The following is a 24721-nucleotide window of genomic DNA, read 5'->3' on the forward strand; positions in this document are numbered from 1 at the left end:
TCCCTTTTGCTATGAGAAAATGTGAAAATGAAGTATATCACCACACAAAAGAGGCCCAGGGCACAGAGGTCTACCAGGAAATCTCCAGAGTTCCCTATAGGCCAGTCCCCCCCCACCCCCCTGTCGATCGTACTGCACGGACACCCAACATATGCAGGTGCTGATGCTGGAGGAGCTGCAGGCTGCAGCTCCCTTTATGCCTCACTCAGCCAGGCGGCATATCCTGCCAGACACCCCTTTCATTGGAGATGCAGGGATCATCACCCTCGCACTCCAGGTGAGAGGCTGATGATCCCCACATCTCGAGTGAAATGGGTGCCTAGCAGGGGTTCAGCACAGCAATTGACAGACAGGCATCATTTACTTGACCTGAATGCTGCCTGTTACGCCAGGGCCTTGCAAAATCGAGCTGGGGCTCTTACCGGGGCGTGGCCTGACATGCAAAATCTCTTTCCTCTTAACTCCGGTCGACCCCCTGCCAGGTCACGCCCCCTAAAAATCCCGGCTCGAGTCCCGTGCCACTCAAGGCACTGTGAAAAAGGACGCAGAAGAGTGTTGGCAGAGTGTAAGTGCGGGTATAATAGCAGGAAAGGTTGAACAATGGGTTGGCATAAAGATGGGATGGAGCGTGGCATGGGTGCAGCGATGATGAGGTGCATAAGGGGCAAGAGGATGACACAAGGACATCAATGGATGGTAACAAAGAGGAAGTCAAACCTCGGCACAGGAAAAAAGCGAAAGGGCAATCAGAATGCAGTCGCTCCAGTGAAGATGGCGCAGCTCAAAAATGCCAAAAGTGACAGTAACAAAGGAGAGCTAGACATCTGACTCTTGCTACATTTAGCTGTATTTAGAGAGGAGAGTGGCACTGTTTAAACACATAGGCCTAATTAGGAAGGCATAGGCTTATAATAGTGGGGTGACTGCGTCATGATATGATAACGAATTCAGGTCCTGGATTAGTGTGTTGCGGAGGGGTGGCGGGGGGATGCACATTGGTCTGCGTGTGCAGTGAGGTTCTGGCAATGCCCGAACTAACAGCAAACACAGCGAATGGCCTCTCTCTGTATTAAAGCCCTTTCGAGAGAGCTCCCACCCAAGATGAGGAGATGACAAGAAATAGGTACACACATTCCTTCATTTGCTGGGACTATCACAAAGGTGTGTGCCGTCTCGGGCGGATAGCTCAGGGGCAACACGCTCACCTTGGAAGCAAAACGACACGGAGCAACACAGGTTCGATCCCCGGGTCTGAGCTTAGAAACCTCTGGGTATTAAGCGCGTTATAAATTACCAATTCGAAATTCGAAGGCGGAAGACCCTTTGTGAGTTTAATCCCAAGTGCAATAGAAGCAGGGTATCATCTGACCTGAAAAGACTTACAGTTGCACAGGTGTTCTACGTGCTCAATTTTGGGTCGGAGCAGCAACTGTAGGGCTGCACATGGGTTTGGTTGAGGATATGTCCAAAAGGACTGGGCATGTGGAAACCAGAGAGGTGCATACGTGTAGAGGTGCCCACTCATGCAATCTCACACACATCCCGAAGGGTGAGGTGCACATTTAGAACGATGTGGACATGCAGCCCCTCCTTAGCCTCTCTAGGCGCGGAAGCAGCCAGAATGAAGATCACGTGGTAGGCAGCTGAGGTTATGCTTCCAGGATGCAGTGGTTAGTTGGTCAGGTGTGGGGCATGCCTTGGAGCAGGTAATACTCTTGCCGTTAGAGTTGAAAACGAGGCACCTCGTGCCAGGTTTGCTACTATCCCTTTTTCAGGGAGATCAATTTACCGGCGAATGCCAGGGGGCACTTATAAGAGCAATGAATAGGAACCTCATGGACACTCACCCGACACAGAGATGGTGTGGATGGAAGTTGTGCTGAAGTAGAGTGGGCTTAAATAGGGCCAAGGCTCCCGGCAGACATTCACAGGGTGTAAGCAAAATTAAATAAGGAGGTGGCTGATTTCCGCAGGAACCAGGGGATTGAAGTTTTAAGACAGGGTGACTTGTAAATGTGGAGGTTCTGGAAGTGCAGAGTTTATTTATCCTATAGACAGGATGATTTCACTTGCTGGCATTATATGGCACGATGGTCTTAGGGAAGAGAGAACATTTGAAGACGTGTATGTAGACATTTGCAAAGGTACGGGTGGAGGAGAGTGGGACATTAAAGAAGGCATGCTGGGTCACATTGAAACGCCATTTGCTGTATAGGCCCTTTATAGATACTAAATAAATAAATAAATAAATAAATAAATATTAAATCTATCAGTATGCTTATACCGGGAACATCTGTTCAGGTAGCAAGCCAGACTATCATGTGTTTGTGTGCTTTGACATTTAGCATAAAAACAAATTGTTTCACACAACCAAATGTTTCTGAGGTGAGCGAGCCCTGTCATCCAAACTTGATTTTCTTGTAATTATTATAAAAATGTATACAGCTCACACCACAAACTGAACTGCTGTACACAAAACTGGTGTTTATTATCCAACACAATTGTACACATTTTATCAATGGCCAAAGGAAACATGAGAATCACGTCCTAAAGGCCATACCACGGGCCCCTCAAAGACACCCAAAGTGACCAGTGAGCATGGTTTATGGACATGGCCAGTGGACCTTTCCTCTGGGCATGGCATTGCCCAGACATGGGCAATACGGTGTGCCCCCTAGGGCATAGCCACAGTTGACCCTTTGACTGGGGTTCGGCCCTTGGCCATGTCCGGCATCTCAACGACACACAATGTACTCACGAGAAGGGTCTGCAGCCTGGCTCAGTGGATATTGTGCATTGCAGGTCATGGCTTTGGCCACACCTTTGTCACTTAAACAGATAGAACAGCCACAGTGTTAAGCACATTGTACTTCTTAGCTCAGTTGATTCCAGGGGAGCCGCATGCCATGCCTGCAGACCAACCCTGCAGACCCACCCTGCAGACCCAGCCTGCAGACCCACCCTGCAGACCCAGCCTGTAGACCACCCTGCAGACCCACCCTGCAGACCCACCCTGCAGACCCAGCCTGCAGACCCAGCCTGCAGACCCACCCTGCAGACCCACCCTGCAGACCCAGCCTGCAGACCCAGCCTGCAGACCCAGCCTGTAGACCACCCTGCAGACCCAGCCTGCAGACCCAGCCTGCAGACTCACCCTGCAGACCCAGCGTGCAGACCCACCCTGCAGACCCAGCCTGCAGACCAACCCTGCAGACCCAGCCTGCAGACCCAGCCTGCAGACCCACCCTGCAGACTCAGCCTGCAGACCCAGCCTGCAGACCCAGCCTGCAGACCCAGCCTGCAGACCCACCCTGCAGACACACCCTGCAGACCCAGCCTACAGACCCACCCTGCAGACCCACCCTGCAGACCCACCCTGCAGACCCACCCTCGGGTCTGTTGGCATTTTCAGAACATTTTCAGTGGCCGGGAGCGGTTGGGAAAGGTGCTCCCCTACTTTTTTTTAAAAAAGTTTTTATGTTCCTATACTTTTATTTTTAAAAGAAATGGTTTAGTTTTAAAATGAAAGTGTAGGAAGAAGATGAAACGTGCACTTCAGTGCAAAGTGCACTGAACATTCCCTTAAACAGTAGGTGTGTTTGGGGGTTTGGATTGTGCATGGGAGGGGGCGTGGCGACGGGGTTTGTAGGGGAGTGGGAGAAGCCAGCAGGGAACATAGTTCATCTACTTCTTTTTTTCCTATGCTTCGACCACTGCTACATTTTTCCTTTTGTTTCATTTTTTGAGACATTTTCCACCGCTCTAGGACACCCCGGATACCGAAGACCCTGCGTAGGGTTGGGACATGCTTCAAATGATTACTATATGGTCCTTTTAATTATCTTTGCAGCACAGGCTCCTCTGAGCTGCAGCAAAGTCTACAGAAAAAGGTGGTGTGTCCAACATAATGTTCTGTCTATTCCAAACTAATCAGAATGGCTTCCTTTCAAGTAGTCATTCTGATTGTTTTTTTTATAAAAGTCTGCAGACCAGTCCAGGTCAGCAAACGCAAATGGACCAATCAGGGGCTGCTAGCTTGATTTTAGGCATTTTGGCCACTTTCTGGGATATTTTACGGAAGCCACTGAGCAGATTTTCATTCTAGAGTGCGTGTGTGCATTTGTAGCCAGCACAAAAGTGGGTAGCAGTGGCTAAATCCCTGCTAACGACCGTGAAGATCTGCATAGTGGATGGGTGCTGTGATAGACTGTCAGGAGAGAAGGCGAGTCAAAGGAGATTGATTATGTGCACAGCCGGGCCAAATGCTTTTGTGGGACTCAGCTGCATTTTATTGGCAGTGATGATATGTGTTGTGAAGTCGAGTAGTGATTATTGCAGATGTATGCGGATGGGTGGCTGTGCCCCCCGGAGGGATACAGCTTTGTCACATTGAGATGCAGTCCTATATGTACCACTGAATCAAGGTTGACATCTAGTTACCATGAGGTTATGCATATCGTATCTTAAGGCTTGAATGGAATCCTTTCCCTGCAGGCTAGGTACCATCTTGATGTCTCCTCAGGTGACTCATCGGGTGCCCCCACATTCGTGTCTGGGGTGATAGTTCACCCAGGAGGTGGACTAGGTCAGTCAGGATGCAGAAGGGAAGAGCCAGTTCTTGAGAGCCTTCTGGAAAACGAGATGATCCTCTACGTGGCGGATGCTGAATGGAATCGAGTTCCAGATAGTGGGTGCTTAGACTGAGAAAGAAGATCCCCATATTCTGGTTGATTTTGCGACTGGGATGGTGAAGACTAGAACTGTGGCAAATTGCAGGTTTCCAACGGGCCTGTAGGGTGTGTGTTTGTGTTGCAGATATTCTGTTCCTGTGTTGTGCAGTGCTTGTGGGTGATGCACATTGCCTTTAAGGTGGATCGTGGCCCGAGCAGCCGACTGTGTTGTCTGATGTGTTCCCTGGGCCTAGGGCAAGAAGGAGTCTTGCTGCAGTGCTTTGTACCCGTTCGAGTTTTCTAAATTGTGATGTGGGGGTTCACCGGCATAGGGCGTTAGGATAGTCTAAGGGTGAAAAGGACGTTAGCCATGATTGTGGCGACTCTGTGTGGGAAGGTCAGGTAGGGGAAGATGCATCGGGGAATGTGTAATTGTATGTAGCAGATTTTTGTCACTGAGTTGATGTGATGTGATAGTGTCATGTCTGAGTCCATAGTGCATCCAAGGTTTTTTACTTTCTTTGATGTGGAGGGGGTGGTTCTAGTAAGAGCATCCAAGGGGTCATTTGGGGCAAGAGGGAAGTCTTCGCACAGTTCAAGACATCCATTTTTTGGAGGTAGTGAAGGAGATGGTTGATGGTCATCTAGTAGTCGATTTCTGTGAGGCATGCTGCAAGGTCGGGAGAGGTGGGGGAGGGGCCTTTTGGGATCTTAAAAATTATTTGGGTGTCATTTGCATATTTGTAGACAGTGGTTGAAGTAGGAAGGAGTGGGTGGGAGTGGTACTCCTTTTATTTTACAAAGAAACAATTACGGAATGGTTTTGTTTTAAAATAAAAGTGTAGGAAGACGTTGAAACATGCACTTCAGTGCACTGCACTGAACATTTCAGTAAACAACTGGTGCGTATGTTTGGGGGCTTGGATTGCGCGTGGGAGGGGGCGTGGCGATGGAGTTTGTGAGGAGAAGGCCAGCAGGGAACATAGTTCCACTAATTCTTTTCGTACACTTCGACCACTGGTTGTAGCAAGGCAGGCTGTGTGAGTGCATGAGAGCGGGGAGCGGCTCAGTTAGAGGTTAAAGAGCAGAGGAGTTGGACAACAGACCAGAAGCCAAACTTTTATCCAAGTTTGGCACACATCTTTCCAGTGCTTATTTCTGTTGGTGAAAGGAAAAATTCCCTATGGACATTCACCTGGGAAATGAAACGTTTGGGAACCACCCTGGCCTCACTGTAACTTTCCACTTCTGGACTGAACTTCACAAGCGTCAGGGCTCCTGTAGACTGTGTGATATGTATGTCAGGAATGTGTGTGCCTTTTTGGCTATTGATGCTGCATAACCAATATCTTTCCTGGTTTTCTTCATAGCTCTAGTGCTCAATATTTCTCTATCAACCTCAGCTCCTTTCACCCTCTCACACATTCTCACTCCTCTCTCTCTCTCTCTCTCTCACTCCCTCCTCACCTCCCTATGTTCTCTCTCGCTCCCTCCCTCGCTCGCTCCATCTCTCTCTCTCTCTCTCTCGTTCTCACTAATGGGGAAATTGTCTGACTTTCTGAACGTGTCTGATCATTTTCAAACTTTGATTTTAGGACTGATATGTTTAAAAGCAACCATACGAAGTAGGATTGTCTTTGGTACTTTTGCATTACTTTACTATGGGTTGCCTGATTGATTAGATTATTGGAACATCTGTATTAAAATCTCGTTTCCTTAAATAACATTATTATGCAGAACAATGTAAAAAAAAAGGACCAGTCATTATAAAGGACCTTCTTACACCAGGGCCCCTGGAGACCAGGTGAAAGGCAGAGGTACGTGGTGGAAACCCCAATAACCTGACATAAGGTACACGGAGCCCAGATCTGAGACTATGTGTGTGTAAGAGTAGAGAAAGGCAGGCAGTGGAAGTTAAGGAGTATATGTGGGGTAGCAGCCAGAGACGCACAGGGTGGACAGACTGACGGCATAGCATTGACGGATTATACATTTACAGAGCTTCTGCAATAAAGGAAATTGAAGGTGCAAACGTTGGCCTACGGATTCTGGGCCTTCACTGTGCTTGTAATTGTAATTGAAATGGCTTATTTATAACACGCTTAATACCCAGAGGTTTCTAAGCGCGGACCCAGGGATCGAACCTGTGTTGCTCTGCGTTGTCTTGTTTCCAAGATGAGTGTGTGGCCCCTGATCTTTCCTCCCGAGACAAACCTGCTCTCCAATATCATGAACGCCACATTTTACCGATTGTATGTAGGTGGATGGAGATGCTTAACATCTCATATTATAAATTGCATTTATATTTAAAACATAAAACATGGTAAATTAGTACCAGCATGAAGCACAGATTGGCTGGTGTACTGATTACCGCATAATTCAATACCTTCAGCAATACACTGTAACACCGGCAGTGTAATATATTCATTGCAGCAGTCAGGCGCCATCTTGGAGGGTGCCTTGAGCTCTGTGGGAATCTTAAAGAACCAAAGAATAAATATAGGTTTTGTACCCATATATTGGGGAAGTTATTGGATGTTGCCAGATACCGGTGGGGCCGAGGGGTGCGTTGTGAAGGAGGGGTGCATTCTATTTTCCACTGGATCTAGTTGAAGGCGAAATTAAGTCAAATTGCCATCGCCAAAAAAGCTTTGAGAAGAAATTTGACACCCCAAGGCTGCAAACTTGCAGCGCTACAAATAAACCTGGTGGTGGAGGACTATTCTCAAGATGTCTTTTCCGAATTCAGAAAAACAGGCTAATGTGGTTGTTTCTAGATCGATGATAATTTGGCAGACTTTTACACAGCTCATCAAAATGGCGCTGGGGAAATTTGTACCGTTTTTACCTGCTGCAAAAATTGAGAAAATAAGGGTGGGAGCAAACAATTTGCATCCGTTCTTTTACGGGTAAACGGACCAGGGGCTATATCTGTCCGCCACAGTCCTTAGTAAAGGTTGTCATGGGGCCAAGAATAAAGTGCCCATCTGGCTTGGGCGGGTGAAGAATCGTACTAAATGCACAACGCAAGCATTGAGCGAAGTGGGAGGAAACTAATATGAGCATTACAACTGTGGAAGATAATGTTGCAGTACTAGTCATGTCTGCCAAAGCCATGATTTTCTTGTGATCTAATGTAAAGTTTTACCATGTAATGCTCAGTCTACCGAATTCTTCGACAACCAGCAGCATTCTGAGGAACAGTGGCAGTTAGGCACCATCCTAATGTCACATAACGTATCATTAGATAGTCACCCAGCTACCTCACGGAGAAACTCAGCATCTCTGGCGGACAGTGCACCACCAGAAGCCAGGACGCGTGCCGACTTGAAATCCATCGCTGCAGAAAGAAAAGGATCCGAAAACAAGCCTTCTCGCCCTACGCCCCAAGACTATGGAACCTCCTCCCCGTCAGCATCAAACACGTCCCCACGCTCGTACAGTTCAGAAAAGAACTCAAGACCCACCTCTTCAAGGAGTCTCTCCTCCTCAACACCTAGGCCATCACGTAGCCCATCGCGCCACCTGACTTGCTAGACGCCATCAGCCCCTCTGCTCCCTGGCAACCTGTTCAGCTGTACCCCTCCTCTGTGTCCCACTGTATCCACCCAGCCCCCCCCTCTATATCTGTTCTGTTGTTACCTCTGAAAAGTGCTCCGTTATGCATCTGTATTGCACATTTGTGAGCTTGCACATGGAAAGCGAGGAAATGAAGCGCCAGCAAACAGCATGAGTTTACAAAATCACCTTTCAACGACAGGGATACCTTGTTGCGTCAATGTGCGCAACTAGGGAGATAGAGGCATCTTGGCACTGCCACCCTGTGAGGGCATTTTTTAATGCCATTATTGCCAGCTACCATCTTTTTCAGGCCAGCAGCCGGAAAATGAAAATTCGGAACTAATAAAAGAGCACGGCACAGTTCGGATGAAATTCTGTGAATTGTTTCAGGCCGCCTTGCTCCCAAGCGGAGGCCGGGAGCGAACCGAAGTGCAGCCAATGCTGTAGCTGTGGGAATGCAGCCGCAACCACTTTGGGGATCACACTTAAAATACTGTACATGGCACTGTCGGCAAAGCAAATTCCTAATTTAGCGCTTGCTAAGAAAGAGCCGGCTCTTTCCGCGGCGTGGCGTGTCGTGAATTTCTTAGCGGGCCTCTACGTGTTCTGAAAGCAATGTCTCTGCGTCCGCGCAATCCGGGGCGCCGGTGGCGACGCTGCCAGGAAGCCAATGAAAGTACATGCGTAACATCTGTAGCAGTCGCTGTCACTGCATTTATTCATGCCATGAACAGATGGCCCTCCTCAGGTAACTTAGGAGTCTGAGCGTGCAACGACGGAACAGCCCGTGCTCCGTGCCTTCCTTCTGGAATCGGGCAAACCACTTGTGAATTGTAATGTACATTGTGCGTCATCTCGGGAGGGGACACACGGGCACCTCGTGCCACCAGGCGTATTGATTCATTTCCTTGAAGCGAAAATAGAAGCATTTAAATGTGACATATGTGAGGAGACAGAAAACGATGGGGCTTTGTTTTAGCGCTACGACTTTAGGTTTTGGTTATTTTCTTTCGGTGGGAAAACATATTTTGCCGTTGGCCTTAATGTGAAGGTTCAGGTCTATATGCCCAGGTGCGGTAGCTCGTGAAGTACTGCAAAGGTCAACTCAGCCACCCATCATCCTTCCAAAGTTGATAAGTTGAGTAGCATTAAATTGGGTAATGATTATAGTAACTACAATAATATGCATTGTTATATCAGTGCTTAGAGTGAAAGTAGCTGCACGAAGCACTATATAAAGATATTATTATTCATATCAATATATACTAAAACTTGGGCAAACTCAAGCACACACAAACCCACACGACTGAATTTGAGACGAACTACTAATTAGTACACAAATTAACCTACCTGCAAAGCGCAACCGATCCACAGCAAGTTGTTAAAAGCGAGCTGTGTGCAAGTCGAACTCATTGGCGGCTAATATGGGAAGATCGAAAGATGGGAGCCGGATATTCGGACGACTCTCTTGTGCGAATAATGCAATGCCCTAGTCTATGCCCTACTATCGTCTGCCCTTTGACCACAACTAAAAGCGGTGTCGAAAAATTGCGCAGAGAAAGTCAGAGTTTTGTGTGGATTGATACAATTGTCAAATGAGTGTGTGTGTGTGTGTGTATATATATATATATATATATATATATATATATATATATGGTATTTGCAACTAGTATTATTAAAAAATAATATTCTCATCCGATGTAATGGTACTGAATTTACTGTGTGTGCGTGCGTGTATATATATATCTATATATATATATATAGATATATATATATATATTTATATTTATATGTTAATAGTTGTCATACTGCCTTCATCACTACCATAGGGGACTAATGAAGGATTTCAATTACAACAGAATGTTCACTCCCAATAATAGCAACAGAAACTGCACTGGTGACAGTTTTGAAACTAATTTGAGAGTCGGCCGTGACATGTAGCTGTTCCTTGGCGGTGCCATGAAGTGAGCAAAGTGCACCGATGTTAAATTCACTTCTCATTATCAGTGCAACTTTGGTAAAAATTCACATCGCGAAGCACTATTAGCTGGGCGTGTGTGCTTCTCGTGCCACGTTTGGAGGGGAATGGTTCCCATGGCAAGGAAAGGGTTCGCAGTCTTTGCTCCTACCGCAGATCCTAGCTCAAGATTTCGAAAAGAGAACAACTGCTTGCACCAAACCCTCGCCAGACTTCACAGGCCCCCGGTTTCGTTCTGGGGAGCCTGGGGGGTGCCATTTCTGGAAAGTAAATGAATACGTGCAGTCCTTTTCATTCTGTTATAAGAGCAAAGAAGGTGCTTTTTAATGTTCGACTTATGCGAGGATCTCAAAATTCAAAGCACCAGTGAGATAGCTCAGCGAGTTAAGCGCCGTTCCAGATAAAGCCAGCAGCTGTGCACAGTGGGTCCGATAGCCCAGAGTTCTGCGTGCACCCTGCAACCGCAGCTTTAAATCCCTGCAGGGTTTAATCTGCCCTTAATCCCCCTGAGGATCATATATTGACTCCCGGGGGTTGAATCTGCCAGGAAGCTGGGCTACTTACCTCCGGCTTGGAGCCTGGTTAACTTGACAGCCATAGTACCTGGGGCTGTTTTTGGCTCTCCAGACCTACTGGTCCCTGGACACCTATGTGGCATTAACTCACAGTGTTGGGGAATGCGTCCAAAGGGACATTAGGACACACCTAGAAAATATCGGACAGAGGGTTATAGTTTGAATGTCATGTGGACATTAGATTTGCAACTTGCTATGTACTAGATCATAGTTGGTGCCTGCTTACTGGGTGATGCCCAATGCCCAGGAACTGCTTTTAGCGCCCGCTCAAAAAATCCTTATTTTAATCTTTTCACTACCATTCCAGGTAATACTTAGAACCCTCTTTCTAACTAGGAAAAAAAACACAAGTAGAGGATTGGTTGGTGGAGTTGCAGGTTCTATCCAGTTATGAAAAGGTGTTGATGTTAATTAAGGATCGGGAGGGTCTCTACCTTGAGTTAATGGTGCGATTTAATAATTTATACAGCTGAGTTTTCTGTGCAAGGATGCATTATGAATGGAGGATTAGGGGTGGGATTGTGTTGTGTTATGGGGGTGTTGGGTGTGTGTTTGTTATATGTTTTGTTTTTGTTTCCTGGTAACTACTAGTTGCTTTATTATGGGGTGTTTGCTTTTCAATACGGTTTGATATTTGATGTCATAAGAATTTGCTTTGGATATGATTTAGGAAAGATTTGATAACTGGCAAAATGACTTAATTATTATCCCTACAATGTATTGTGTTTTATCCCTGTCAGTTGATTCTGTATATGGAAAAATAAAGTTAAAAAAAAAGAACCCTCTTTCTTATAGGGCTTGGAACTGGGAGAACAAGTCTAATATGATAACTACATGCAGTCAGCAAATAGAAAGAGAAAGGGCCTGTTTTGTGTCTAACCATAACCACCATATTTGTGAGGGTAGACTAGCGTCTCCAGGACCACCATTTCTCAAAGTTAGAGGCTTCCTCACTGAGAAAATGATGCATTAAATAGTAGTGGTGAGGACATCCACCGCCACTGCCTGTCATCAGGATAATGGTTAATCATTTTGTGCCTCTGCAGATGTTTTGAACTACAACTCCCATGATCCCCCATCACTGTGTTGGCTAAGGATGTTGGGGGTTGGAGTCCAAAACATCCGGAAAGCCACAATATGAGTAGCCATAATCTGTAACATTCCCAGGACTGATGCTGCATTTGTGGAAAGCCATTTAAGAAGACTCTTCTTATGTGCTAATGTTTAGGGCATTGTCTCAAGATGTTGGTGACCGGGTCATTATGTACTTATTTGGGGACACATTGATCATGATATCAGAGCTCTCCATGGAAGGAGGGCACGAGATGGAGGAAAAGGGACGAATGAAGGAAAACCAAAATGCTGCGTTCAATCGCTACCATGGTTGCAGGTGCTTTGTATGTCAGACTGCAGGAGATTAGATCCATTTCCAGCACAACTATCTGCGGTTTTGCGTGTGTATGAAATTAGGCGTGTGAGAGTTACAATGAACAAGGGGCTGCAGGTGCAGTTTCTGCACTGCAAGATCACACTTGAAGTGTGTAACGCACTAAGAAAAGCTTTGGGTTTGTTGATCTTATGCCTCTCCCGAAAACGTAGGGCAATCAGATTAGTTTGGCGCGACAGTTCTCCTTCCAAATACTGAGCGGATCATTTTGAATTTAAATAATCGTGGAGGAATCTTGGTGACTTTAACAATGTTGTAATGCCTTCTTTGGCACTGAAGTGTCAAATGTTTCCCTTGGAAGTATCGAACCATCAAACATGTTTAAATCCACTTAATTTAAAAAGGTTTTAAAAATTAAAATCGCTTAACCGTATGAGATTCACCCTCTACTATGGTTCACTTTGGATAGCAGCCCATGACCACATCCTAAGGCTCCCACATCTGTGCCACTAGGAAGAATGCTGAAATAGCAGCCCGCCATTTCCTCCTCCTCCTCCTCTCCCGCACGGCTCATCCCTCTGCCATACAGCAGTGGATCGGCTGTAAAATATTGTGCATCAAGGAAACTCTTGGACGGGCCTTCGGCAGACACATACTTCTCACACAGAGGCGTGGCCTTTTACAGTGCCTTGTGTTATGAGTGATGATTGGCCTACTTCTTTTTCTCTGCCATAATATACCATTTTAAAAGTGTCAAACGTAATTTTTTTTTGAATTTATGATATTCGGTTTGTTGTTTCAACCCATTACCGGATCCATTTAGAATGACGAATGTCGGCTTGAGTGGTGCATACGGCCTTGAATTTATAAAAGTCTCACTGTGAAGCTCAAAGAATGATTTTAAGAGAGGCTGGGTATGGTCAGTAGGCCAGAGATTTAAGGCAAGCTGGCTGCCCTACTTTTGAGTGTTGAAGCCTGGGAAGAAGGCCAGTGCATTAGGCATTCGAGAAGTCCACCCAGCAAAGCACCAAAGCATTTGGCCTAGAAGAGAGGAACGTGTTTAGAGATCTGTCTGAGTTAAGGTGGAAATGGTAGGCTTTTATGCGATAAATCGCTTTCCTTCCTAGAGTGCACTTTAAATCAGAGGAAAGGGATGATATTTTCACGTTAAGAGTTGTTGGTGCCGATTGATTTGAGCCAAGTGAGAGCGGTGCCAGACATACAGAATTAGTTGATCATGTGACCAGAAGTACATCGTGGTCGACCATGCCGCAGACAATCCAGAAGAATGAGGATGGCCATTTGACCTTTGCCAAGTTCTTTCGGGAGGCATGCCCTTATGTCTAAAATGGCTGTCCCTGTCATACCGAGCTTGGAACGTAAACCTGGCGGATGGATGTCGGGAGTCACGAACGTGGTTGACTGCAATTCAAGCTTGAAGCCGATTCACTGCCTCAACATACAACATAAACCGATAGCAATATTAATGGAGAGATAGATAGATAGATAGATAGATAGATAGATAGATAGATAGATAGATAGATAGATAGATAGATAGATAGATAGATAGATAGAAATGTGTGTAGTTCTAGATACATGTATGTATAGTGATCCATTGGACGGAAAAGACACGCCTTTTGACCCATGAAGTCAGTTTTACTCTTTCTCACAATTTTTCATTGCTTTCAATTTTTTGAGATGATGCAGAGTCAGAAGACAAAAAGATATTTGTTTGGGTTGAATTAACAAAATGATAGTGTCGGTATTGTGGGTGCGTACTTGCACATGAGCCCAGAGAGTTCTGTTTTTTGTCATTGCATGCCTTTGCCAGTCCGCAGCAGTTGTCATTCTAAGGCAATGACTGTCTTTGTCCAAAGTCACATGAGAGTTCTCCTCTTCTTCTTGCAGGGTTAGTAGTGACTTCCTTCAAGTTACGAAAGAGATGGTTCCTCGCTTAGATAATGTCATTAAAAAGTTACCAGAGTTTATGAAAAAAGCCTGGTTCGTATTGAATGACTATCTATGGGGAATATTAATCTTATTGTGTGATATTAAACAATGGACATAGGAGGGGACTAAAAGCTAAATTAGGCACCCTGCCTCGCACCAGCCTCACCGTCTACATTCTATAGACTTAGGGCTCGCTTCATGGAACATTTGCACGGTTCAAAATGATCTTACACTGCTGAAAAGTGACTGCACTGACGACACAAACCCTGATTCATGCAACTGTGCAAAGTGTATTTTTGCAGTGCAAAGTCCATGCAAAGTCATTTTGTACTGCAACCATGACTATGTAATGACTTTGCACTGCAAAAATACACTTTGCACAGTTGCATGAATCAGGGTTTGTGTCTGCAGTGCAAAGTCACTTTTCAGCAGCGCAACGTCACTTTCAATGCGTGCAGAAAGTAATAGAACGCTAAACACTCATCCAGGGTTTGAAATTGCTGGGAGCTGTTTAGCTCCTGCTTGTGCGCCGTTAGCTCCTAGACGCTAGGCCAACTGGTACCATACAAACAAAGCTTCGAAAACTTGCATCAAGGAGAATAAAGGACATACCCAGGGGCCTTTAAAGCATAAAGGAACATATATAATGGACACAAAAAGGGCCTGTTTCAAAGAACCTAATCCTCTAGGATTGCTCCATTGTAAAACGCTTCTGTGAATCAGGCCCAGTTAGATTTTCGGTGTGCTATGTACTAACTCCTGGTTCCCCAGAGGTAGTAGCTGCCTATTGGTCAACGCCTCAGGCCCAGGAGCTGCTTTTTACATTGTGATCATTATTAATTATTTTTTTTATAAATCCACGGGGGTGCACTACTATTGACACTGAGTTTTAATATACTTTTCTAAATCAAAACTTAATATTCAAATATATTTCAGGTGCCCAGGTTTTGTCCCGAGCTACAGGGACAAGAATAATCACAGAAATCAGCTTATCAAAATCATTTCACAAGTTACCCAGTCACTCCATTCCTCCTAAAGTTTCATGAAAAAAGTTGAATGGATAATTTTAATCCATGGCACTGGTTTTCAACATTTAAAGTATTCACAAAACAAAGTCAATTTCAATTTTAAATCATCTCTCTCTCGTGCTATTGGTGCAGATTGTTGTCATTGTTAACTCATTGACAGCCTTTGAGCACTTGCATACAGTCAGTGCATGAACATATAATTGGCTTTAGGGTGTACCCCTAAACCAAATGTTTGCCTAATGAACAACCCCTTATATTAGAGCGCAGGGGAGCCTTGAAAAGAAGCATTGATTATGCAGAGCTTGTGCCTCCAGGTCTCAAGTGTTCGGTCATTAATCATCAACTGGAGTCAGGCGTGTGCCTCCATGTACAGCTACACTGTTATTAATTAGTAACCAGTTCAATGCAATGCCCATGCAATGTAAATGACTGTTTCAACAAATGGACCATCCTTGTCCTGTAGTCCCTCCTTACTCGGCAATCTGGGAACTAAATGTGATGCCACACGTGGGATGTTCCGCGCTACGAGCCAGCAATAAAACACCCACCCGCCCCATCCCCGCCACCTCAATGCTAAACATACACACAGCACACTATTTCTCACGCGCCAAGAGTTAGTTATCACTAGCAGGTGGCTACTGTCAAATGCACCTTTTTTTGCCCTATGGTACAGCACCCATGTTCTATGTATGTCCACTTATGTATTGTCCCCGTTGACTGTTCCAGTTACGCCCATCCAGAACCTGGTCAGAATGTCCCCCAAACTCACCCCATTGTAAGAAGCTCACTGCTTCCCGTCAAATCTGATTTCTTATCTCTTGTGCGTTCTTTTGTGATCAAAAGAGCATTGTTCCGCCTGTACATAAATAAATACAAATAAATAAATATCTGAGGCCTAATTGGTGTGAGTGTGCTATAATCAGTGGTAAACATTTCAAGTTGCAAGCAACTAGCCCATCATAAAAAGACACTGGACACCTAAATTCTATGCATACAAATAGCAAACCATTTATTGCGCGCCAAGAGCCAATTATCTCTATTCAATGGCTAACGCAAATGTTGAGCCCTGCTGTAATGCCATTGAGAGGCCCTGGGGATATAACAGCAAAGACAAGAGGCCAATGACTGAATGGTTTGTAAATATCACCCGGGGCCCCAAGGTGGCAATTCTTGTCCACAACCATAATAAATAGGTACTCGTCATGTATGTTTTATAGTACATGTAAAAAAGTATATAACGTAAAGGAATTACATATTTTGGGGCGAGAACGGTCATCCCTCTCCCCCTGCGTCTTGAGCAGGACCTCCTTACGTTTGGAAAAAGCCTCAAGACCTTTTTCCTGACCTCTTCCTTCTCCTCCCCTCTTCCTTGCTAATCATACAGTAGCATGACTCATGTGCAAGGCCCTTATGTATCCTCTGGACCCTGAGCCCCCACATCTCTTATCCCAGCCGATGTCTATTTACTGCACTTGCTTAGGCTCCCCTCCCCACTGGAGGTTGCACTTACATTTTTTCTCCTCTTAGCACTTCACCCTGAGCACTGCTCCATGAGCGCCACAGCACCTATCCCTCAGCCCTGCCCCCTCTGCACTTGCACGCTCTGAACGCTCACAAGGCAGATTATTCTTCTAATTTGTTGTACTGTCAATTCAATGATTTATCTTTGTTGGAATTCGTTTTCTCCCTGTCCCCACCCTGTTACCCTGTGGGCGCTTTGAAAGAGTTTTGCTAATTGTATAAACGCCTAACTAACTAGTGACCAATAAATAAAATAAAATTAATGTGTAGAACATTCGGAACTTCTGATGTGTGCACAATAACAGCAGCCACATAAGTAATTTAGAAGGGGTACATAAGGGGTAACTGCACTACAGTCCTATGAGACCATCAAAGGGTTCTACTGTAGATATATTAAACCACAGAATTCCTGGTAAATGTCACAAAAACCCTGTGGAACCGTTGAGATGGCTCATCGGAGTTGAGCGATCCCTTTTGATATCAGTGCCCAACCTGCAGTCACTGCTTCGAATCCTGGCAGGCCCGACTCAGCCCTTCATCGTTCTGAGATTGAAAGAGTACCATTCATCTGGGCAATAATGACAACTTTTGTTACATCGTTTAATCCAGCATAAACTGCTTTATCTAGGTCTTATCAAAGCCGAATACTACCATGCACATGTAATCAATGATACATCTGCTATAAAAAAAAATGTAAACAATATTTAGGCTTCGAATTGGCTGAAATCAGTGATTCACAGGGCGCACATAAAGTAATTGACAGTGATTTATCAGCTTACCAGGCCCACTTCTTCAATTTCTTAATAAAGAAATGCAATGAAACAAAGAACATTTTAAATCAAGTGAGAGCGCAATTCAGGTTAGTCCTGTGCATTTCTTCCCACTAAGGCCTCGAATATTTTGTAAAAGGTCTCTGATTAATGTATTGGTGAATGAAATACTGGTAATGACATATGAACTCTTTTGGAACAAAAATGGTACACACTTCCAAGTACGTAAGCGGCACTGTTGCCATCGTACACAGAGTTCCCCACTGCTACAGGGAAATATGACTTCAAGTCCAAAAGCTGGCCATATATTTCCTGAGGCCAGGGAAACTGGACAGCTTGGACAAACATGAGGTGGCGCCATCTTGACTTGGCAACAGTGCTATTTTGGTGGGAAGATAGATGTCACTAATTTAAGCTACTCAAAGGGCTACTCAGGGGGCATGCATGCAGCTTCCATCTGTGTTTTTATCAAGCCAAACAAAAAACAGGTAAGGCGCTAAATAATGACACCCAGGAAATGATTCCTATTACCACTCATTGCAAAATAGCACCACAGTGAGTAAGCCTGTCGGGCATAGTTCACATAGACAGGCCCAATGAAAGAAATAAAGGGTCTTGAACAGGGAATCCATAGGTGCATCATGTACAACCTTAAAACTTCAATGTACGCTCATCAACACTTGCACCAGGCCCACTGTGTGCATCTACCTATTGCACAAGGCCCATAGCGCACACCTACGTATTGCACCAGGCCTACTCATGCATCTACGTATTACACCAGGCCCACTGTGCACATCTACATATTGCACCAGGCCCAATGCGCGCATCTGCGTAATGCACCAGGCCCACTGGGCGCATATACATATTTGCACAAAGCCCACTGCGCGCATCTATGTATTTCAGCAGGCCCACTGCGCGCATCTACATATTTGCACAAGACTCACTACACGCATCTACGTATTGCACCACGTCCACTGCACACATCTACGTATTGCACCAAGCCCACTGAGCGCATCTATGGTTTTGGACCAGGACAACTCTACACATCTAGGTATTGTACCAGGCCCACTACACGCATCTATGGATTGCACCAGGCCCACTGTGTACATCTACATATTGCACCAGGCCCACTGCGCGCATCTATGGTTTTAAACCAGCCCCACTGTGCATATCTACGTACTGTACCAGGCCCACTGCGCGCATCTACATATTTGCACCAGGCCCACTGCATGCATCTATATACTGCACCACGCCCGCTGAGCACATCTACGTAATTGCACCAGACCCACTAAGCACATCTATGTATTTGCACCAGACCCACTAAGCACATCTACGTACTTGCACTAATCCCATTGCGCATATCTACGTATTCTCACCAGGCCCACTGCACGCATCTACGTATTTGCACCAGACCCATTAAGCACATCTATGTATTTGCACTAGGCCCATTGCGCACATCTACGTATTCTCACCAGGCCCACTGCACGCATCTACATATTGCACCAGACCCAGTAAGCACATCTACGTACTTGCACTAATCCCATTGCGCATATCTACGTATTCTCACCAGGCCCACTGCACGCATCTACATATTGCACCAGACCCAGTAAGCACATCTACGTACTTGCACTAATCCCATTGCGCATATCTACGTATTCTCACCAGGCCCACTGCACGCATCTACGTATTTGCACCAGACCCATTAAGCACATCTATGTATTTGCACTAGGCCCATTGCGCACATCTACGTATTCTCACCAGGCCCACTGCACGCATCTACGTATTGCACCAGGCCCACTGCACGCATCTACCATGTATTTGCATCAGGCCTACTGCACGCATTCGCGCATTGCACCAGGCACAGAGCCATTCTGCTCAACCAGCCGATCTATTAATGAATGCGTCCTCCAGAACTATAATCGAAGACACATTTAAACCGAGTGATGCTTATATTCCTACCCAATATGCAGAGGCGTATAATATTTCCTTCTTTAGGCCATATTTTATGTGGAATGTTGCGCGCTGGCCAAGTTTCTGTATAGGATCAAAAGCCCAGCCCGGTGAAAAGAAATCTCACATCTGCATAGGGGAAAAGACTTGCGCCAAAAGAACGCAGAGCTGTCAGCCCAAATGCATCACGATTATATGTGTTCCACGCATTCGACTTGCATATCCGCGTGCACATCATCCACGTTCAAACACTTCGGGTTTGCACCCCTTCCAAACTTTTTAACTAATGCATAGAGTTATTTTTCTTTTTTTTTAACGTTTGTAGCAGGGCCTTAAACGGAGTGGTAGGCCCGTTATCTACACTCATTTCCAGCGTTAAGCCATGAGGAAGCTGTACATTGTCTTCAATTTCATAATCATTTCGAAACAAACCATCAAGCATAGAAACATGCTACATTAAAGGAGTATCAATCCAGCTGACTAACAGCCTGATTCATGGGATAATTTGCGCGAAAAACGCAGATTTGCGCGCCTTTCTGCCTGAAAATCCCCATATTTCAAACAGGGATTTTCGGCCAGAAAGGCGGGCAAATCTGCGGTTTTCACGCAAATAATTCCATGAATCAGGCTCTAAGTGTCAGAAATATATATATATAGCCTGAATTACAGAACGGTGCAGTGTTTTTTTGCACTAAAAATACACTTTACATTGTTCTGTAAATGAGGGTGTTTGTTGGCAGTGCAAAGTGACTTTGCAAAAATTCCATAAATCAGGCCCATAGTGTGCGTGCGTGTGCGTTTGTGATATATTTATGTTAACGCGGACGCACACAGGCCTACGTACAGTTGGTTGACATCAAGGAGCTGAACACAGCACATGCATGCGCCATTAGAAGGGCGCCGTTCCATTGCGGCCTAGTGGTTTCACTTGTGTTTTGGGCATCAGCATTCGTTGGCAGTGAAGTGCCCTGTGCGTGGCCCCCTCACGTATCTATGCAGTTGACGCCGTTGTGCAAGGAGTTCTTTTTTCGGGAACAGTTAACCCTTTAGGAAGCACTGAATTGGGTTGCATAGGCCAGAGGATTGCATTTGGGATTCTGGCATTTGTGGCCATCAGGGACCAGATTACAGAAACGGCGCACCGGCGCAAGTGCAATGCTGCACCCTATTAGAACTAGGGCAAGGTTCCATCGTATTAGCACAGTGCACATGGCCCCCAATGCTTTTAGAACTAGGGCAAATGTTGCGCTAGTGTTTACACTGTGCAACTTTGCACTTCCACTGGTGCAAGGTTTTTGTAATCAAGACTCAGATGTGTTTAACTTGAATGCAATGGTGAGAGTTGCACAGTACATCCTAACTTGGGATTTTACCTAAAACTTACGGATCCAACTCATATGATCTCAGTTCCCTGACCAATTGGCACAGTGTTGCGATCCATCAACGCCTTGATGCCTCTGGTTTTAGAGCGTTTAACAAATGCAAACATAAATACATCAATGTTGCCTCTCAGCAGTGCCACGGGCACGCGTGATTGATAGCCGTGCCCGCTAAGGCAGTTGCTTAGTCGCGGCTGCACTCCTCCACACACCGCTGCAGTTTGGTGCTAGATGCCGGCAGCCATGAAGTACAGGCGCGAAGGAAAGGTCCAGTGCGGCATAAGGTGACCACCAGAAGCGGGACTTTGCGGGCCAGTTGGATTAGACATCAGCTCATCTCGCCCCCAAAATCCCGACTCAGGAATCACAGGTTTTGGAGGCTGCGCGACTAGCACGTCTTTCCACAATCTGCCAAACGAGCGCCGCCTTTTCTTCGCTGTGAGTGAAAGGTTCCCATCGTTGCCAGTGCACACATTTCTCTTATAATGCCATTATTTCAGTTGTACAAGGGCCGTAAAACCAGGGGACATCAAGGCCTAGGAAAATGCGAGCAGCTACACCGTGTATGACTCAGCAACACTAAATTATATTAATCGTGGGTACTTCTTACGAATGGCAGCTTCTGGTGCAGCGAGAACGTCGTTTTGAGTGAAAACAATATTTTTTAGAATGCAGTACTTTGATTACACCCCTAAACATTGAATCCTGGCCAGTGGTAGAAGTGTACTGAAAAAAGTAGTGGAACTGTGGTCTCGGCAGGGGAGAGGGTAGGCGGAAGCATAGTGCAACATGTGACAATGTGCTGCAGCGGGGCATTACAACAGTGCAACATGTGACAAGGTGCTGCAGCGGGGCATTACAATAGTGCAACATGTGACAAGGTGCTGCAGCGGGGCATTACAATAGTGCAACATGTGACAAGGTGCTGCAGCGGGGCATTACAATAGTGTAAGTGACTAGTTAGGGCTCCAATTACAACTGTACACTTGCACAGGGACATGACTGGACAAATCCTCTATATAGAATGGTGAATGTGGTCGCAAAAAGTAAAGGAATGGTAGAGAGAAACAAATTAAAGTAGTGGAACACCGCTCCCAACCGTTCCCGCTCACTTCGATCCCTGAATTGGCCGTGTACAAGGTTGTCATTGAACCCGAAACAGCCCAAAACACGTGAGAACTGTGCAAGGCGTTACAGTCAGACATTTCAACTCTGTGCCCCCAGAACTCAGCCATGCTTGCTCCACAAAAGTAACGCCCGACTGAAAAATGTTCAGATAATGCAATCTCAACGTGGCTACCCAACACTAATATGGTGGTCGATTGAACTCATTTACCACATTTTTGGGGGCAAATAAAAAAAATGCTTTTCTTCTGCATGCTGACATCCTCGCTTTTCTGAACACGAAATCAAATCTCACTATCACATTGTGAAGTAAAACCTAGGAAATCGGGTGCGTGCAATGCCCCCATCCCCTCCTCCCACGATTCCTCAAACACTTCTGAAACATGTTGGTTGGCGCGCTGGCCCACTGCAGTAGCCACCAGAACGGCACAAATCAATAGTTGCTTGCTCGGGGGGGGGGGCTCTAAGCCAGGGCGCCTCTCCAAACAGCATGAGTGTGCAGCAAAAAACAAAAAAAGAAAGTGGAGCTTACAATCGTACAAGAGCAAGTTTCGTGGACGGCTGTAATTGCGACGTGGGATTCTGAGCGGCGGCCCTTCCGGAAAAGCGTGTCTGGCGAGTAGTGTAAGGGTGGGTGCATCAAAGCAGTCCGCGAAATGAGTTAACTCTTGAGGGGCTGGGAATTAGACTTGGGACCAACCCGCCTTTGAAGGACGTGATACGAAGGTGCTTATCATTCGCGTATGATGAAGCTGGCAAAGAGGTAAACATCTTTTGAAATAATAAGACATTTTAGCACGTACTCGATAGCACTTTTTTTGTCCGAAAAATCCACTTAAAAGTGTCTTGAAAAAGCTACATTTCGGGATTTAGTGAAGCACGTGCGAATAACTGAGATATAATTGTATTTCAAATCCGAGTAACTACTTCTAATGCTGCTAACAAAGGCAATACTAGTGTATTGTAGCGCGTGAGGCTCAGGCTTCTATGCGCTGGCATGCACACGCAGAATTAGCCCGCCCTTGCAAAGATTAGCAGTTAATTTGAAATGGGGCGGCATGCCTAAGAAACAGAATCATGACCAACGTCTTGTCCCCTGGGCACAGTTTCCGCGGGGCCACGCCGGCCGCTGCAACTGGGGCACTGATCTCAGGTCCAGTATGCATAGCGCCTCCTGCTGGAAGAGTAGAAGTCGAAGCGCCAATTGTGCTTTGTCTGAGCAGTGACATAGGAAACAAAAAAAAGGGAAAAGGGAGGAGAAGAGTAAAGGAGAAGAGTTGAAAGGAGAGAAGAGTAAAGGAGAGGAGAAGCGAGAAGAGGAGAGGAGAAGAGAGGAGAGGAGAGGAATGAGAGGAAAGGCGAGGGGAGGAGAGGAGAAAACAAGGTAAAAGAAGGGAGGAATACACAAAAGTGTAAAACAGAAGCGGGAGGAGCGGAATAAAAAAGATATCAAGAGAATTTGAGGAGCGGTAATGGAATTGAAGGGTGAGGAGGGCGGATGCAGCTGCGCTGCTGCTGCCGGTTTCAGACAGTCTGCCTCGTAGTCCCAGAGGACGCCCAGGTAGCGGGGCCTTTGTCTTGCTGCCCTCAATCCCTACACAAGAAACGGGCCTGAGCCCCCTGGCGATCTCCCCTGAGCCTGACATCGGGCCTGGGACGCAAAGTGTAGACCCAGTACCCCCAGACACCCACCTAAAAACGGTCTTCGCATACATACATCTTCTCCCCTTCTCACACAGCCGATGGAATTGCCTGGCGGTTCTACTGGTTGAGGAATGGAAAGGCAAAAATGTTAAACTGGAAAAAAAAAGATTTCAAACTTACAGTCAGAGAGAGTGTGGAGTGTGAGGTGCGGCGAGCAGCAATTGCCGTGGACTGCCGAGTACCGCAGCATCGCGGCGCTGCTTTCCCTGGGAGGGGTGTGTGTGTCCAACACCGCAGCAGCCACCCTGACTCATGACACAGAGATCACACGCCGCCGGGCTAGCCCCGAGGCATTTCTTCACCACAGCGCAGCTCACAACAGCAAATAAGAGGCCGAGCAGGGGAGGAGGGGGGAATCCAGCCAGGAGAAAGCCGAGTGAAAAATGAAGAGCCACGCGGGCTGGGGGGACAAAAAAGAACACCGAAAAGATATCACTTGGTTTTGCAAGATACGCAGCTCAGCTGGGAGTCCTGCCATGAGGGCAGTGCCGGGGAGGAGGCGGCTGCGGCGCGTAGCACGGGAGGCTGAGGCTGCTTGCTTCCCCTGGAAGCCCGGCTCTGGAGGGTCCCTGGCACCAGCGGGCTCCTGTATATGGAGGTGTCTTGAAGCCCAGACTGACCGCTGGAAAGAAAAAAAAAACATGACAATGATTTCCTAGAAGCCACCTCCAAATATAGTAACAGGGAAGGGGCATTCCTAGAAATTCTGGAGACGTCAGGCGGGAGCGCGGCTGCAGGGCCACCTGCCGCCGGCAGAGGGCGCCCACGGGGCGGGGAGGGCGGCGAGGAAGGGGTGCCGCCAGGAGCGCGCGCCTGCGGCCGGCAGATAAGATCCGGGAGTGGTGGTGTCATGTGCGCGCGGCGAGCACCGCCGCAGCTGCCCTCCCGCGTGCGTCCCGGCGCATCCTGTCTCAGGCGCTGTTTGCTGTTCCCAGGGCCGGGGCCGGGGCCTCCCCTCGGGTGGAGTCTGCCGTCGCCTCCGGGCACTCAGCTGATCGCGCAGGAGTTGCAAGTCACGGCGAGTGCGGAGACGCTGCAGTCAGCAGCCGAAGGAGCCTCGGAACCGGAGCTGCTATCTGTTCACCGGGGAGGGGGGTGGGTGGTGAGGGGGCCCGCCGGACCA

The 24721-nt window shown here is 46.7% G+C and overlaps 1 long non-coding RNA gene across 1 annotated transcript in view; it reads right to left on the reverse strand.

Moving 5' to 3' along the window:
• LOC138569655 (uncharacterized) overlaps positions 1 to 24229 on the reverse strand; it is a 33513-nt gene extending 9284 nt beyond the window's left edge. The window contains exons 1-2 of the long non-coding RNA XR_011303293.1: positions 23719 to 24229; positions 15919 to 16005 (exon numbers count right to left, since the gene is read on the reverse strand). This is a non-coding gene — a long non-coding RNA (uncharacterized lncRNA). The remainder of the gene's footprint in view (positions 1 to 15918; positions 16006 to 23718) is intronic.
• Between the last annotated feature and the right edge of the window lie 492 nt (positions 24230 to 24721).

Source organism: Ambystoma mexicanum, chromosome 2q (genome assembly GCF_040938575.1).
Source record: "Ambystoma mexicanum isolate Mex_15411 chromosome 2q, UKY_AmexF1_1, whole genome shotgun sequence".
In the NCBI taxonomy this organism is placed as follows: Eukaryota; Metazoa; Chordata; class Amphibia; order Caudata; family Ambystomatidae; genus Ambystoma; species Ambystoma mexicanum.